This window comes from Protopterus annectens, chromosome 6.part0 (genome assembly GCF_019279795.1).
Source record: "Protopterus annectens isolate FY-2018-M chromosome 6.part0, PAN1.0, whole genome shotgun sequence".
In the NCBI taxonomy this organism is placed as follows: domain Eukaryota; kingdom Metazoa; phylum Chordata; order Ceratodontiformes; family Protopteridae; genus Protopterus; species Protopterus annectens.
Window position 1 is genome coordinate 563,860,681 of NC_056737.1, and position 18,021 is coordinate 563,878,701.

Consider the following 18,021-nt stretch of genomic DNA (forward strand, 5'->3'; position numbering starts at 1 on the left):
AGGTGACTCTGTAGGCAGTCACAGTGATGTCCCACTCAGCAGGCTACACAAGGCAATAGTCGCTTACATCTGTCTGTTGGGTAACAGGATCCGCAACATAACCTATGCACCCATGCCTCACCTCACCAGGTACGATTTGACTGTCATTCTCCATGTTAGTGTGACTGCCCTGAGATGTAACTGCCTGGACTACATGTACAGGGACATGCAATAGCTCTCCAGTCTTGTAGCCCAGAAGGTATCGCCCAAGCCCTGGAAGCATTCTTCACTCATCCAGACTGATACCACTGTACAACAACTGAATGTTTCACTTCAACAGTTGCCTATGCTTCTGCTGTCATTCCACAGGCATCCAGTATCTGTCTGCTTTGAATGACATGGTCAACAAAACAGGATGCTTTGGCACAGATGACCTGCACCTGTCAGTCCTGGGAGTACAGATAACAAGCAAGGCTCTTGCTGCTCCTATACTGCCTGTCTTGGACAGTTTCTAATAACATTCACCACCAGAGCAGGAACAGGCAAGCAAAACCTGGGGTAATGTTACTCAGTGCTTGACATCTTCATCTCTAATGCACTCAGGCGAGGCACTCCTTATAATGGACCACTTCGATATCTCTGCAGTGACTGGGACCTGCCTCTAGGCTCTGGAGAGCACACCTGCACTGACAGGTTATACGCAGACCATACCTTTCAGTCATGTAACCAGGACCGGAACCCCCATGGCAGAGGTGTGTCCATATTTCACAAGGATGAACACACCGCCAGGCTGGTTACTTAACACAATGCATCGGTGGTGATCCACATGCAACTAACTGTGGCCAGAACTGCTATACACATTGTAACTTGCTACGGATTCAACAACATTCCCCATGGTTACCAGACCTCATTTCTTGGTATACTGGACAGTAGGGTTCAGACAGGTACTACTGATGTGAGACTGACACTACCCCACACTAACTGGGATACCTACTCATGTACCGACACATTAGGCCAACGCTTTCTGGGATTCATAACCTCCACTCGGCTGGATCAACTTATACACACCACCACCAAGACCAATAATATCCTAGACATGGACATTACCAACATGTGACTGGTGTTCCACATCTGGGATCATCCCCTCATTGGTAGTTTCTGAACATATGCTAATCACCCTTGTTATCCACATCCCGGCACCACACCCTTCACGAAATACACAGTACAAGATTTCTACAATGCCTACTTCAGACATCTTATGACAGCGGTAGTAAACGTCATGACACCCGTGCAGATGGACAATGCACTTACAAATGCTGAAACATACACCAGTGCACTTCATTAGCACTTACACGACTGCATGGATCATGCTATCCCAAACAGAGCCATGATGGTACCCACCATATAACAGATGTCACTCTGGGGGTCCAGTTCCATGGAAATAATGTACAACAGAAGGTGGAGGCTGTTGCAAAGTGGAGTGCAATCCCATGGGTTGGGTAGCTCACTGGTCAGCTTCAGTAGGAATCCGGGATCCCTTATCACATCCTCCAAAGCTAGATACATAAACATTACTGTGACACATTCCAAGGACTACCACAAAGCATTATGGAGGTATGTCAGTACTCGATGGCAATACCCACATCTGCTCTGACATACGACGGTTAGGCAGGTACATTACAGAACCGACTGATATTGGCAACATCCTAGCAGATAGGTTCAATGCTAACTTTACACCCTCTCACTCCCTACAGGGCCAAAATCCATACAGGAACAATGCAGAGTCCCTGTGGTCACAACTATGCAGTTCCAACCTGCACTCTCTAAGGCCTGGAACACAGACTCCATGTGACCATCCAACATCCCAGGCTGTGATTTACACAAACCTCAGAACGACATGGCTCCCCACTTGGTCACCGGATTCAGTAATAGCCTTGTATCAGACAATGTGGCCCCTGAATGGTGCACAGCAACAGTTATCACACTCCACACAGGTGGCACCACAATGAACCAGAGGGACTATTTCCCTATACGCCTGACTGTACTGTTATACAAGGCTATGGGGCACATCATCATGGAAGTCATTCACAGAGACATTGGTGGGCTCCAGACCTTTGATGCCACCCAGGTTGGATTTGTTAGGGCCAGACCATGGTTCCTACACCTGGTGGACTCCTTTGATACAGTTACCAGGATAGTTGATGATGGTAAGGGGGTCCACACAGCCTACATTGTCCTCTCATTGGCTTTCAGCACCATTCTCCATTCTGGTATTGACAACATATACATCCACCTGCACATTGACCCCTACCTCTTGAGATGTTATGCAAAGTGTCTCATGGACAGGACCCACACAATGAGGGTAGCATACTGTGGTACCTACTGTAATTCAGTTACACTTGGAGTACCACAGTCCTCGGTCATAGGGCCCCTCATGTTTGGTATATGCTTCCCTGAGGTACAGGCTAGCACAGAGTTACTTTCCCTGAATAGGTTTCCAGATGACTGCAAACAAGGAGCCATGATTGATCCACCAGCTGATACAGACACCCTCCATAAGGGTGTCACTGTGGCGGATACCTGATATCGATAACATGGCCTCAAGCTGCATGACACAAGGTGCATAGACATCCCCTTTGGATTACACCAATCACCCACTGACTATCACACAGGTGGTAGTCCCCTATATACATGTGACATTATACGGGATCTTAGTACACACGTATATAGTACCCATTCCTTTGATAACCATATTGCCAATGTGGTGTGGATATCCTTCTACGTGGCCACCCTTATCTGTAATGGGTTTGTAGCTGGAACAAAGGCACCCATTGTACCTCTATACTCCTAACGTTTGACACACATACAAGGGTACAACACTCCTTTTGGTGTGTACCTTACAGAACAGCAATGACTTTACATACCACAACATTAACACACCGTGAGGATTATTGACCTCCAAAGGATGACATATGCGGCACAACTACAGACACCACGACTGTACACATTTGCATACTGCATACTCAGGGGTGACCTCTGCTGAACATACAGGGCCCATGTCCACAACAATATTTATGGATATACTCCACATAAGCAACATAAGCAAAAGCCACTGAGAGCAACATGCTCATGGATATGTGCACAAACGCAATGATGAGTGGGATGTGCTTGAGGGATACATTCCTGAACCAGACACTCACCATGCTTTGGAACATGATTCCTATGTACATCAAGCAGGGACACTCACTAGCACTCTTCATGAGATACCTCGAAGGGTGGATGGGAGACACACATGTATGCCAGGGATCACTGCAGTGGCTGTACTGTACACAGGTGCAGGTAACACATGGCTCTGCTATTCACAGACAGGACACTTCCCTAGGGAGGTGCCGCTGGTGAAAACACTGTCGTTGGGCTTACACATGGACTTGGCCAGACAGCATAGTATCTCACTATGAACCTGTGAAGCTATTACATGTCCTTCGTGCATGGATAATTGAGTAGCTCTTCCATTTAAATTAGCTATCATGCTGTTACAGTGTCCCGTGACTACAAGCCATATAAATCCTGTTATTGTGTATTGTACATGCCATTAGACTATACCTTTTGTTTGCATGATATAACAGTTATGCTGTGTAACATATCTGACATATCTACCTACAATACTGTACATTACACATATTTTAAACATTATCCCATAATGCAAAGCATACTTGCACAGCAGGACCACCTTAGGCATGTTATTCTCATTATATGCCCATACACATGCCCACTGTGACAGTATATCAACATATACTATCCCCTGCTATGGCACGTACTTGTTGGACAGACTCTACCGCTGACAGCAGGTGGTGTGGAATTGTTGTGTTTAAAGCCCTCGTGTAGCATCCCTTGTGGTGTATGAGATGTTTACCTTGTGGCCCACAGCAAAACACACAATTTCTACAAGCGTTACTATGCTCAACAAGACATCACTACATAATACCTTTTCCCACTTTATGCATTACGTACACTTTAACTAATACAAAACGGGCTCTACATACACTAACATACTGAGTGTTCTACATACCTTGTTAGCGTTCTGAGTCTTCATAAATATCTCTCTTACACCTTTACTGTTTAAACGGTTCTATGGTATGAGCATACGGTTTGAATGTATGGCAAGGCATCCTTATATACGTCAATATCTGTAACATGTGGTATCCTGCCGCCAATTGGTGTTCTTGAGTAAATTATTACATGCACATCAGCTGTGCAGCTACTCCATTCACCAATTACCTGGCAACAGTGGGGTATAATTGAATTCTCCACTTGGGCGTTGCCCTTTTGCCCTACCTTTGGGGAGACGGCCTGTATGTGTTTTGTTGTGAGGAATTGCAACTGCTATTTGGAGAGATATGGATATTTTGAATCCATGTCCCCCGTGGATTGTGTGTGATGGCTAGAGTATGTGGTTCTACATGTGAGTGTACCTGTCATCTCAACTGTCTGATAAGGGATTATTGCAAACAAAACCTGTAACATCGCCGTTTGTTCCATTATACAACAGCTATGATTTCACATGGCGCCATTACAAATGTGTCTCTCACAAGGTATGTTAATGCTTCTGCAGATGTAATTGAGTGAGTGGATGTTTGTGATGTTATTACAGTCTGTATTGCAATTGTTTCAGGTGTGGGGAAGATGTAGGTGGGTGTACATAGCATATACAGGTTTGTGGGGACTGCATTTCTACATATTCCATATATGTGTGTGGGCTTCTTCCCTAATTGAAGACCTATCATTTAGTAGACTGAAACTATGGTTGTTACGGGCTTATACATTGAGCCATTGTTAATTGGTTTCTATATAGCATGCAGGTGAGGTTGATACTTCAATACCTATGGAAATACATTGATATGTAAGGGAATGTTACTAAATGACAGCTGTCTCGTGTATTTCTGTAAAAGATATTTGCACTCATTGCAGTTGTGTTGGTGACTGAACCTCTTTGGCATGGGTTGCCACCTTTTCAAATAGCCATAGTGGGACATTTGCAGGACACACATCGGTGTTTACAGGCCGACACATACCCACGGTCAGTACACAGGATAGAACATACTTTTACCCTGAATACATACTTATTCTTGTAGCACTTTAGCTACTTATCATGTTTCATGTAACATTTACATATTTTAGATGCAGACATAACTATTTAATGCAACTATTACATAATATATGGGACATAATTATGTCCTACAATCTCGGACATTTGCCCTTTTTAATAGTTTTTGTCAGGACACAACTGCCCAGGGAAGGGCTGTCCCTCTTAAAGTGGGACAGGTGGTAATCGTATGCCTACGGCCAGCTATGACCACACCTACTGTAATGATCTGCCTCAGAGTTAGCTCTAACAGACACATGATGCAAACACACACACATTACAGTCCCACAGAAATGCACATGGTGCCCACAACACACACATACACAGACTACAGCAATCACAAACACAGTTGAACACATTACCTAACTGGACTGCAGCACTGGCAGCGATAACTAAATGTCCATTAACATCGTGATAATATTACTCGCGGTTATAGTGTTCTGGTATTGTGGTCTTTCGGTCTTTAAGCCTCGTGATCATGCGTGTCGGTATGTGACACATTCGATAGTTGGCAGTATCCTATTTATTTGTACTTTCATGGTTGTGTACATGTCGTTGACCTATCTGTATATTTGCAGATATAGGTGAATACGTATATATCAACATATATCTCTCTATCACCCTTTCTATCTCTATTTTTATATATATATATATATATATATATATATATATATATATATATATATATATATATATATATATATATGTATATATATATAATATATATATATATATATATATATATATATATATATATATATATATATATATATATATATATATATATATATATATATATATAGAGAGAGAGAGAGAGAGAGAGTGAGAGGGAGAACACACCTTTCATTGTGTACATGTTGGTGTATACTGTTTCCTGGACTCCGCACATTTGTGTTTTAACCTGTCACAATACACACCTGCCATTGGTACATCTTGGGTAGCTTAGTGTTAGGTGATTGTGTACATGATTGCGTGTTCTACTCCTGGCAGTGGTTGCTTTACCCTTCAGAGCAGGCACTATTAGTACAGGGGTGAATAATTCCAGTTTCACCTGTTCTGGACATCGTTGACCGTGATCTGTGCGATATTCAGAAAAGCTTTGCCCTGTTTCGCGCATATCTGTATAGTCATGTTTAAACAATGCTTACCAGCACTTGCCAGCGCATATTCCCGCTAACATTTGCTAAACCTGATCTGATGACCTGCATCCAACATCCATTATTCGTGCCTTTGGGATTACGTAACGTCCCTTGCAGGATGTGGAACCGGGAACATGCACGACAGTCATTGCATTTACCACTTGGGCATCTGGGATTTGTACACATGTTATGGTGTTTTTTATGTGGACTGGCTGTTACTCCATACTGCAATCAAATGTGTAACTCAGTTTACATATGGATGAGACCTATTAATGGTATATCCAAGTGATGTTTAATGGATGTGCTCCAGCATTGGGAATGTATGTCACAGAGAGTGACACACTATAATGTGCTACACCTTCACACAACCATAGGTGGAGCATGCTGGGGTGACAGATACCTGTCATGGGTGCTCCCCATGCTTTGCCATTACATCCCTGATTACATTATATGGAGCCCCTCATTAACACACCAGGGAATCCATGCAGAGAGTGTGGTGAACAGTGATTACACACATGGATCCCACTATTGGCTCTGCTCCACTGAGGGACAGTATGGTTAATCGATGTGGTGATGACAGCAGACACTGTTTGCCTCGGTTGATGAATGGCCTCTGACAATCGGGCATGTACCTACTGATGTACCTAGGAACCTATACATACAGTATCAACATATGCTGTTAGGTGAGTGTACTTTTCAGATGTTGACATTCCTTGTGCCAATAGCTGTTGTGTGTGCAATGGTTGAGGGCTGCCTATGTAGGATTCACACAGTAGGCTACCTATACATTACAATTTACAGGTGGTTGTTTGTGTGTGCCACCCAGTTTACTGTGTGTGCAGGTGGAGAGGTGTGTCAGTCCGTAGGGTCTACACTGTCAGTGTATGTGCTATACATTCCCTCTTAACCAAGGTGTGGGCATATTGGGCACGCCTCTGTCTGCCTACTGAGGCTGGCACAGGGTGTTCGTGATCTGAATCCCTCTGTGCTTCTGATGGCCTTGGCAATTGTGGTGGGCTGTGAGGGCCTTCACCATTATGTCCCTGCTGCAGCTGTTTCCTCAGGATCATATTATGTAGCATGGCACATACTATGAAGATGTGGGCACACTTGCCTGGAGAGTACTGCAAGGCTCCACCAGATATGTCCAGGCAATGGAACCATGATTTCAGCATCCCAAACACATGCTCTATGATTCTGGTTTGTGTGTGAGCCTCATTATGGCGTTCTTGCATGGGTGTGTGTGCATCCAGTGCATAGCCAGCATCCCCCACAAGGTGGCCATGTGGGATGTCCCCCCTGACAAATACCTGATACAGCTGTGAGGCATGCCAGATGTGCGAGTCATGGTAGCTTCCAGGGCTCCCAGCACACATATCCATAATAATGCCCTGGGCATTGCACACAACCTGGCAGTTGATGGAGTGGTATCCCTTGTGGTTTATGTAGCGCCTACCATGCTCACCAGGCGGTGACTTGATATGTATGTGCGTGCAGTCTATCGCACCCAGTACCTCTGGGTAGTGTGCCACATGGTAGAAGAGACGCATATTGCTGCCCATCTCCTCCTGAGTTTGGGGGAAGTATATATGCTCATTGGCATGTGGTAACATGGCATCCAGAAACTGGTGTAGTACCCTGGATGTTGATGCCTGTGAGATCCCCATGATATCTCCAGTTGGCCTTTGAAAGGTACCTGTGGCTAGTATACGCAAGCTTACACATACCTTCGTGTCCACTGGGATGGGTTCCCCTCTGTTATTTCTGGATCTCAGGCATGGCCGGCACAGCTCAACTGTTTGCTGTAAGATGTCCCTGTCTACCCTGTAACTCTCTACTATCTCAAGATCATGTAGCCCCTGGTAGGTTACCCTTGGTCTGAACACTCTTCTCCTCCTCTGGGGCCTGCGGTGGTTGTCAGCATCATCCTCCACAACAACTTCAGTCTCTAACACATGGTGATGAATCACAGCTATGGCAGCTCTAAACATGTACATTGTAAACGTTCCCTGTCTGTTTACACCGATGGTGCAGTGTTTGGGTATACACAGGTGTGTGTGAGGTGCCTTCACACTTTATACTATTGTGCTGTGAACACTGATGATGTCATAGAGTGTGTATGTACAATCGGAGCTACAGGGTATCTTATGTGTTTTACCACAGGTACTGCTATTGTGATGCCTTTAGTGTTGAATTACATTTGACTGCCGTGGATTACCTCTTGCCCTTCCCTTAACATTTCCCCTCCCATTTTCTGGCATGCATCCAGCAGCCTGCTTTCATTTGTACTTTCCAAATCCTGGCTTATTTTACAAAATGTGTTCTATGGCTGATCTACTGCAGGTTTGCTTTGTTCTGCTATGACAGTTCTCTTTTCTTTGCAATCCAACACCTCCCCTATACTGTTCTGCAGGTTGCTGTGAGCAGACTTGTTAGATGCTGTCAATTGCCCACTGTGAGTTAATAGGTGTTAATTGCTCAGTTGTACTCCAATTACCTTACTGCAGCATTTCCTTATTTTCTTCCCCTAACCTTCCTGTTTGAGCTATGGTGCGCAGCGCGTGCGTCCACTTACCGGGTTTTGGGCATGTTTTCATCCGCGTACACATGCGTTTTCAGGCACCATATGTGCGCACAGCTAAACAATGCTATACCTACATCCCCACCCCTATTCTGCGGCTTTGCTTAGCTATGAGCAGGCCGGATTTGCATTGCTCCAATGTGCTTACAGCTACAGTGGCACACCCCACTGCTGATGTCAAGTATACCTCCAAACCACTCCTTGGTGTTGTAGCTCTGCGATTCACTATTACTTGCCTTATTTGCATACCATTGACTACTAATTCGTAGTTACCGCACTGAACACTGTCACAGACCCTTAGCAACCCTTGCAGCTTGGTTGTGGTGTACCATGCACACCATTGAGTATTATGGTGAAATCATGATTTGTATTACATTGCAATTTTATGACATTTGTATATATTTTCCTTGTGTTTCCATTTGCGCACACATGCCCTGCGGTTGTACTTTGCGTTACTGTGGACATGACATTAAATGTTGTTTTTTAGGTGTTGTGCATCTTTTTTTTATGCCATTGGCTGTATATTTAGCCATTGGCATATGTTAACTTTGTAATACATGAGTCTGGTCTGCTTTCATAGCTCCGATGTTCTGTTTGGAAAAATGTAAACCGTTTACATTTCTGTGGGCTTACGCTACGCCTGCACCACTTAATGAATCACTATGTACCTTCATTTGCATGGTGCAGTACTGCACATGGGGTGATTAGCATGCCCGAGCCGAGAGCTGCGCAAATCTGCCGAATGCTGTTAGTGCACGTGGAACTGGATCATACCTGAATCGCTCGGCAGCCATATTTGGCATTATACCACCTACGCTATGCCTGTGCCTGGTGCGAACTTCATGAATCCTGGGGTAGATGTTTTATGTATTTATATGAGACTGTCCTGCAATGCTTTAAAGTATTTCCTGTGATTTCTGAACTCTATTGTTTCTATGTTGAGTTAATAAGTATTGTCTTGTGTTTTTATTATTTATTATTAAATATATTTAAACATTTTAACTGTGGCTGATTTTGTGTAGAGATAATTTAAGCTTTCAGAGTACTTGCATGCATTTGGTGATACTGTACAAGCCACTCCTAAATAGTCTTAGCCTTGGTCACACTTACTATTTGGATAACAGTAATATTACACAGTAGAACTGGACACCCTTTGCTAAGGGCCTTTATAGTAGCTGATAGTAATGGTTGGTGGCACTCAATACTACCTTATAGCCTGGGTAGAAGGGGGTATAGCTAGGAAACCTGTGCCAGCCTTCCCCAGGAGTGTCTGTGTGTTTGTATATAAATAAAATCTCAAAGTGTGTGTGTGTGTCAGCTACTTGGGCATGGACACGAAGCACTGGTTGGACAAAGAGGATGCTGGAGGTTTTGGCTTGACCACTCAACTGAGATCTGAACCCTATAGCTGTGCCAGTGGGGAGTCTTACTGGGGATCTGGAGAGAAAGGGAGAAACCAGCCCCAGACTGACTCTGATCTCTGTGTGGTCTTAAGGGAAATTGTATTTTACTGTGTGTGTACTTGTTATCCTCCCAATGTGCACATCCCTCTGTGGTGTTAGTGGTGAGGACTGAGGCTCCTTGATTACTGGGCCAGTGCATGGCATCACATTTTAATTGTTTGGCAGTGGTGGGATAGCCACATCAGATTAATTGTTTGATAGTGGTGAATTAGCCACATCACATATTAATTGGGTTGTAGTGGTATGGATATTGAATTCTGGTAGTAGTATACAGTGATCACTGAAGGTATTTTTGTACTCTAAATCAGCCACGCAGTGAACATTCAGAGTTCAGATTAAAATTGCTTTATTTCTTTTGTTAGCTTAGTTACTCAGGGAGAACAGGCAAGCATGTCAGCAGAGGAGTATGGCAAGCTGACAAGGAGCAAGTTGGCTGAGATGTGACAGGTTAAAGGACTGGTGCATGGAAACCCGACTAAAGCAAACATGATTGCAGTTTTGGTCACAGGTGCATCAGGGAATAGCAACCAGGAGGATGATCAGAGATGTACACACTCAGAGAATGGACAGAGGACTTAAAAATCCATCTGGAGTTAAAGAGACTTAAGTTGGAGGACAGGTGTTTAGCAATAGAAGCTGAGGAGAAGGAGAGGCAGAGATAACATGAAATGGAGATACTGATTCTGCATCAGAGTTATGGAAGTAATGGAGAAGGGAGTAACTGAACCTCAGAAGCAACAACGGTCAATAAATTTCTTCCATAGTTTACAGAGGGGGATAATTTTAATAGTTTTATTCATATGTTTGAGAGGGTAAGTAAACAGTATGATATTGACCAAAGGCTCTGGGTATGGTTCCTGACCCCCTTACTCCATGGTGAAGCTGTAAATGTTCTTTCCAAACCTGATGTCCACTTTTTAAATTATAATGTTGTAAAGAACTACTTGCTAGAATTTTTTAAGCTAACACCTAAAGTTTATAGATAAACATTTTGTGAGCATTGACGCAAGGCAGATGAAAGTGTGTGTGAATATGTTGCTGAACTAACACTTATTTTCATAGGTGGGTGAGTGAATGTCAGGTTACCACTTTTGAAGAGTTGGCCGACCTTTTGGTGAGGGAACAAGCCCTTAGTGCTTTGCCTGAGGTCATGAGGATCTGGTTAGCTGATAGACAATACCTTACTGTTGGGGAAGAAGGGAGGCCTATACCTAGCAAGCAGGGCATCCCTGCACAGGAAAGAGACACCCACTGTTGCTCATGGGTCTAAGGGAACTTACTGCCACAACCGAGTCTGCCAATAGCAGGGGAAGCCACTAGACCAGGTACACTTCTAGGACCTAGGGATAAATGTTTTAAATGCAACTAGTGGGGCCATGTGGCATATCGATATCCACAGAGGCAAGGTGGGAAACAAAATGTGGGAAAGCCAGTAAGTGGAAATGACAAAATGCCAACAGTAGGTTGTCTTGAGACATCAAGGGTAACAAACTACCACAAGCACTTATATCCTATCTTAGTGAATGGCAAAGAGACCATTGCTAAGAGAGACACAGCCTCTGACATAACCATTGTGAAGCCTGCAATGGTTACAGAGGATGCATTTGATAATGCAGTACCATGTGTTCATGCAGTTACATTCAGGCTTGGAGACAAGCATGTGGGTCTGGTAGCCTGGGGGAGTCCAAGACAGACCACACACTTGCATCCAGGACTGGTAAAGTTGTTACTTCAGGGAGGAAACTACCCTGTAGCAGTGAGATTAAAGGTGAGCCACAGCTGCTTGTGGGTACTGATGTTCCCTTGGACAGAGTGACTGCAAGGGCAGAGGTGTGTAGTAGTACTCAGGCTGACAGTGAGGCACCGCTTTCAGAGGATGCCAGACTTCCTGTGGAAGGGGAGCTGGGAAGGGTTACAAAGAGAGACTTGAGACAGGTTCAGCTCTCAGATACTACATTACAAGGCCTGAGGCAGGTAGCTAGTGAGGCACCTGATTTTCAAGGGAAGGGGAAATCTATTTACTGGGACAAAGTGTTACTGTATAGAGTGGACCCCTGAGGAAGGACTACATGGTGAGAGAATACAGCAGTTGGAAGTGCCTAAAGCCTACCATCTGGCACTTATAGCCATAGCCCATGATATTCCCTTTGTAGGTCATATGGGCATAAAACCTACAAAGAGGCGTATTATGCAGAGCTTCTATTGGCATGGAATTTCCAGATATGTAACAGGGTACTGCAGGACCAGTGAGCAGAGTCAAAAGGTAGGCAAGACAGGAGACAAGGTGAAAGCTCCTTTGATGATTTTGCCTGTGATTGAAGAACATTTTCAGAGGGTAGCTAAGGATGTTGTGGGGCCTCTGAGTACCCCCAAGTTCCACACAGAAAAAGTATATCCTAGTGATAATAGATTATGCTACAAGATACCCCGAGGCAGTGGCTTTGTCCTCCATTAAGACAGAAAAGGTGGAAAATGCTTTGTTAGAGATTTTCAGCTGGATAGGTTTCCCAAAAGAAATACTGACTGACAGAGGTGCCAAGTCCATGTCAGATCTGCTGGCTTGTCTGTGGAAGTACTGTGGGTTGAAGCACCTAAAGACCACCCCTACCATCCCCAGACTAATGGTCTTGATGAGAGGTTAAACTCTACACTCAAGTCCATGCTATGGGCATTTGCAGGCCAGTTTAAGAGGGAGTGGAACAAATATCTGCCCCATCTGTTGTTTGCTTATAGAGAGGTTCCCCAGTTGTTGTATGGGCATAGGGTGAGAGGACCTCTAGATTTAATTTGTGATGAGTGTGAAAGAGAGTGTGAATCTCACAAGGAGTCGACTGCAGCCCCTCAAACATAAAAAAAGAAAGAAAACAAAATGAAAAATAAAAACATTTTTTAAAATTGACTTTGCGCATGCGCATAGACCATAGTCCCCGGCTTATCGGTGCGCATGCTCAAGGCAGCCCGGCCCGTCCCCATAGGGGACAGCGTCTGTGCACTTTTACAGTGCACAGACCAGGATTATATGGGACGCGTCCGGACTGCAAGAGGAGCAGCAGGGACTGACAGAGCCTCAGGGATCTCGTGGGTCGGGAAGGAGCATGTGGATCTCTGGGGTCTTCAGTATTGCGCGGGAAGGATGTATGTGGACGTTAACTCTGGATGTATTCATTCAGGTAAGGTGCCTTTTAATTTACAATGTTTATTTTTCTTGAGTTTGTGTATGGTGCTTGTGCTTTTACTGGAGTTTGTGTATGGTGCTTGTGCTTTACTGGAGTTTGTGTATGGTGCTTGTGCTTTACTGGAGTTTGTGTATGGTGCTTGTGCTTTACTGGGGAGATGTGTGTGTGTGTGTGTGTGTGTGTAAATGCCCCAGGTGCTTATGGTGGTGTGGTAGGGAATGCCTCAGGCTTGAACCCTGTACCCTGTATGCAGGTGTTAAAGACTTGAGTTCCTACCCACCACCATTGATTTTACCTCATATTCGATCTGATCTGTTCCTCATAATATCTGTGGTTTGTAAATGTTGCAATGCTTGATATTTGATGGTGTAGTAGTAGCATTGTTGCCTCACAGCTGCAGGTTCTTGGGTTTGATTCTTGGCTGGGGTTCCTTCTTTGTGGGGTCTGTATCTTCTCCCTGTGTTTGTGTGGGTTTGCTTTTGTGCCCTCCCATGTTACAAAGACATGTCTGCATTATTTCTTCCTGGGCCTCTGCTGAAAATTTGTTTATTTGTTCCAAGTCAGACTGTCCTGATTAAAAATGTTAAATAAAATTGATAGGCATTTGAATTTCAGACTTAAGGGTTTCTGAATGTTTAATTCCTTGCGTATTTGATGGTGCAGTGGTCGTATTGTTGCCTCACAGCTATAGGTTTTCTGGTTTGATTCTTGGTTGGGGTGGCTTCTGTGTGGAGTCTGCATCTCCTCCATGTGTTTGTGTGGATTTGCTCTGGTGCCCTGCCATTTTACAAAGACGTGTCTGCAGTTGTAATCCCTGCTGAAAATTGGTTTTGTTCTGTCCGCAGTAAAATTGGCAGGCATTTGAATTTCAGACTTCAGGTTTCTGAATGTTTAATTCCTTGCATAATTGATGGTGCGGTGGTAGTATTGTTGCCTCACAGCTATAGGTTTTCTGGTTTGATTCTTGGTTGGGGTGGCTTCTGTTTGGAGTCTGCATCTCCTGCCTGTGTTTGTGTGGATTTGCTCTGGTGCCCTGCCATTTTACAAAGATGTGTCTGCAGTTTTAATCCCCGCGTCTCTGCTGAAAATTGTTTTGTTCTGTCCGCAGTAAAATTGACAGGCATTTGAATTTCAGACTTCAGGTTTCTGAATGTTTAACTCCTTGTATAATTGATGGTGCAGTGATAGTATTGTTACCTCACAACTATAGGTTTTCTGGTTTGATTCTTGGTTGGGGTGGCTTCTGTCTGCATCTCCTCCTGTATTTGTGTGGATTTGCTCTGGTGCCCTGCCATTTTACAAAGACGTGTCTGCAGTATTAATCCCTGCATCTCTGCTGAAAATTGTTTTTGTTCTGTCCGCAGTAAAATTGACAGGCATTTGAATTTCAGCCTTCAGGTTTCTGAATGTTTAATTCCTTGCAGATTTGATGGTGCAGTGGTAGTATTGTTGCCTCACAGCTATAGGTTTTCTGGTTTGATTCTTGGTTGGGGTGGCTTCTGTGTGGAGTCTGCATCTCCTCCATGTGTTTGTGTGGATTTGCTCTGGTGCCCTGCCATTTTACAAAGACGTGTCTGCAGTTTTAATCCCTGCTGAAAATTGTTTTTGTTCTGTCAGTAAAATTGACAGGCATTTGAATTTCAGCCTTCAGGTTTCTGAATGTTTAATTCCTTGCAGATTTGATGGTGCAGTGGTAGTATTGTTGCCTCACAGCTATAGGTTTTCTGGTTTGATTCTTGGTTGGGGTGGCTCCTCTGTGGAGTGTGCATCTCATCCATGTGTTTGTCTGGCTTTGCTGTGGTGGTCTGGCATTTTACAAAGACGTGTCTCGAGTTTTAATCCGTGCTGAAAATTGTTTTGTTCTGTCCGCAGTAAAATTGACAGGCATTTGAATTTCAGACTTCAGGTTTCTGAATGTTTAATTCCTTGCAGATTTGATGGTGCAGTGATAGTATTGTTACCTCACAACTATAGGTTTTCTGGTTTGATTCTTGGTTGGGGTGGCTTCTGTCTGCATCTCCTCCTGTATTTGTGTGGATTTGCTCTGGTGCCCTGCCATTTTACAAAGACGTGTCTGCAGTATTAATCCCTGCATCTCTGCTGAAAATTGTTTTGTTCTGTCCGCAGTAAAATTGACAGGCATTTGAATTTCAGCCTTCAGGTTTCTGAATGTTTAATTCCTTGCAGATTTGATGGTGCAGTGGTAGTATTGTTGCCTCACAGCTATAGGTTTTCTGGTTTGATTCTTGGTTGGGGTGGCTTCTGTGTGGAGTCTGCATCTCCTGCCTGTGTTTGTGTGGATTTGCTCTGATGCCCTGCCATTTTACACAGGCGTGTCTGCAGTATTAATCCGTCTCTGCTGAAAAATTGTTTTTGTTCTGTCCAGTAGAATTGACCGCATTTGAATTTCAAACTTCATGTTCTTCAGAATACATAGTAGCACAACCTTTTTTCTAGCAATTTTCTAAGTTTATAAGATGAATATTTTAAATTTGTCCCTATTTTTGGGACTATATTCCCCATTATTGGCTTCGCCCAGGTTTTTGTGCTAAGGTTGACAGCTATGGCAAGAACTGAATTCACTGAATATGGACTGTAGAATTATGCATATTTACTGATAAAGGTGCACTGTAGAATTGTGCATATTTACTGATAATGGTGGACTGTAGAATTGTGCATATTTACTAATAATGGTGGACTGTGGAATTGTGCATATTTACTAATAATGGTGGACTGTAGAATTGTGTATATTTACTAATAATGGTGGACTGTGGAAGTCTGAGTAGACTTTTTATCATAAATGTTCTCAACTGGGCAGTTTTGCCATTATGGGTGCATATGTTTTGTTTCATTGCTTACTGGAAAAATGTTCAAAACAAATTTAAAACACCCTCTAACAAGTGTACTGTATTGTACAAGGAATATAATTTTAGTACAATGAGGAAGGTGTATCAAAGAGCACATGTATGTTTCATATGCAAGGGGCCTATGATTGAAAACAGCCCAAAATTAATCTTTATCTGCCACTGGCAAAATGTATTTTCTTTGAATGTGGGTTTCAATGCTGTTTCAATGAATGTGAGTTTCAAGGGCAGAGAAGTTTTAATGCTAAGTTTTCATTGTGAGACTGCATTGCTTTGTTTAACAGATTACTTAATGTTTGTGCTGTAAAATACAAAATAAAACTTTCAAATGAAGTCCAATCATTGAAGTAAAGCAGTATGCACATTAGTGTTTATGGTAAATGGAGTGAAATAGCCAAGTAATGGTTAATTGGAATGGCTGCAGAGGCTCCAGTTCAACCATTATTTTGTCAGGGGAAGGGCAGCAAACTCAGACAGGCCCAGCTGAACTATACCTCCCAACTGTCCAGATTTTCAAAGAATGAATAGATTTTTGCTTCTTATTTTTGGTTTGTTGTTCATAAAATTTGTAGTTTTAATTCCTAAATGATTTGCCAGAAGTCACTAAATAATAAGTTTCAGACTTCATAACCTTCATAAAATGCATGTTAAAGTAAGAGCCGTTCTATCAACTGTCTCAATTTATACAAGAGCAATTTTTAGTACTGTTTATATGTGCCCCAATATATTTGGCCTTGTTCAGATTTACTGCATTAACAGGTTGAGAGGTACATGCAAATAAATTGCTTTATAGAATTAGGCATAGCCAACCTCTCAACTGTCCCCAATTTTTGGCTCAAAATGTTGCTCTTCCCCTAATAATCCCTCCAAAAATAGCAATTTTGGAAGAAAACATGGAGGGTTTACAATTAAGAAATAACTGTAATAATCAAAGTTATAGATTACTTGAAATGCATGTAGATTCTTTTATTTTGTCAGCTGCTCAAGGTAGCAGTACTAATATTAAAGTGTCCCTTCTTTGACAGGTAGAAGCTGTATTGTGTGTCTATTTTATATTTTTGCATCACATTTTTGGTCCATTTTCATAAAATTGTGTTTTTGGCAAATTAGTGACAAATCACTAAAGACTGAAGTTAGAAAATGACAGACATTTGAGTTTCAGATTTTATACCCTTCAGAAAATTCATACTAATGCAAGACCTATTCTATTATCTTTCTAAGTTTATTAGAGCAATATTTAAAAATTGTCCTTCTTGTTGTGCCTTTGTCCCACTTCTGTGTATGGCTTTGTCCAGATTTCTTGCTCTTGAAGTTGAGAGGTATGACAAATGTGTCAGGGCCATCACAGTCAGCCAGAGATTTCAAATTGTGACATGCTTGTTGCACCCCACTCCCCATGTAGTGACTCTGGATGTGTCCAAGCAAGGCAAGGAGTAGTTGTATCTACCTTGGATGGGGAGGACACACTGCATAAGTACTACAGTGGCTTTTCGTCTGTCCTTGATTTTGCAGAATGGTCTGGTTTCTGTCATATTTTTGTACTGTTGATTTATGCTTATTACTCAAAGTGCCTGTTGCTCTGTGTTTAAGTAGCAATGCTTTAATGACCATAAGGTAAGCTTGTCTGACATCGTAAGATGCAAGTAAGCTTTAATAAGCATACTGTTAAAGAATTG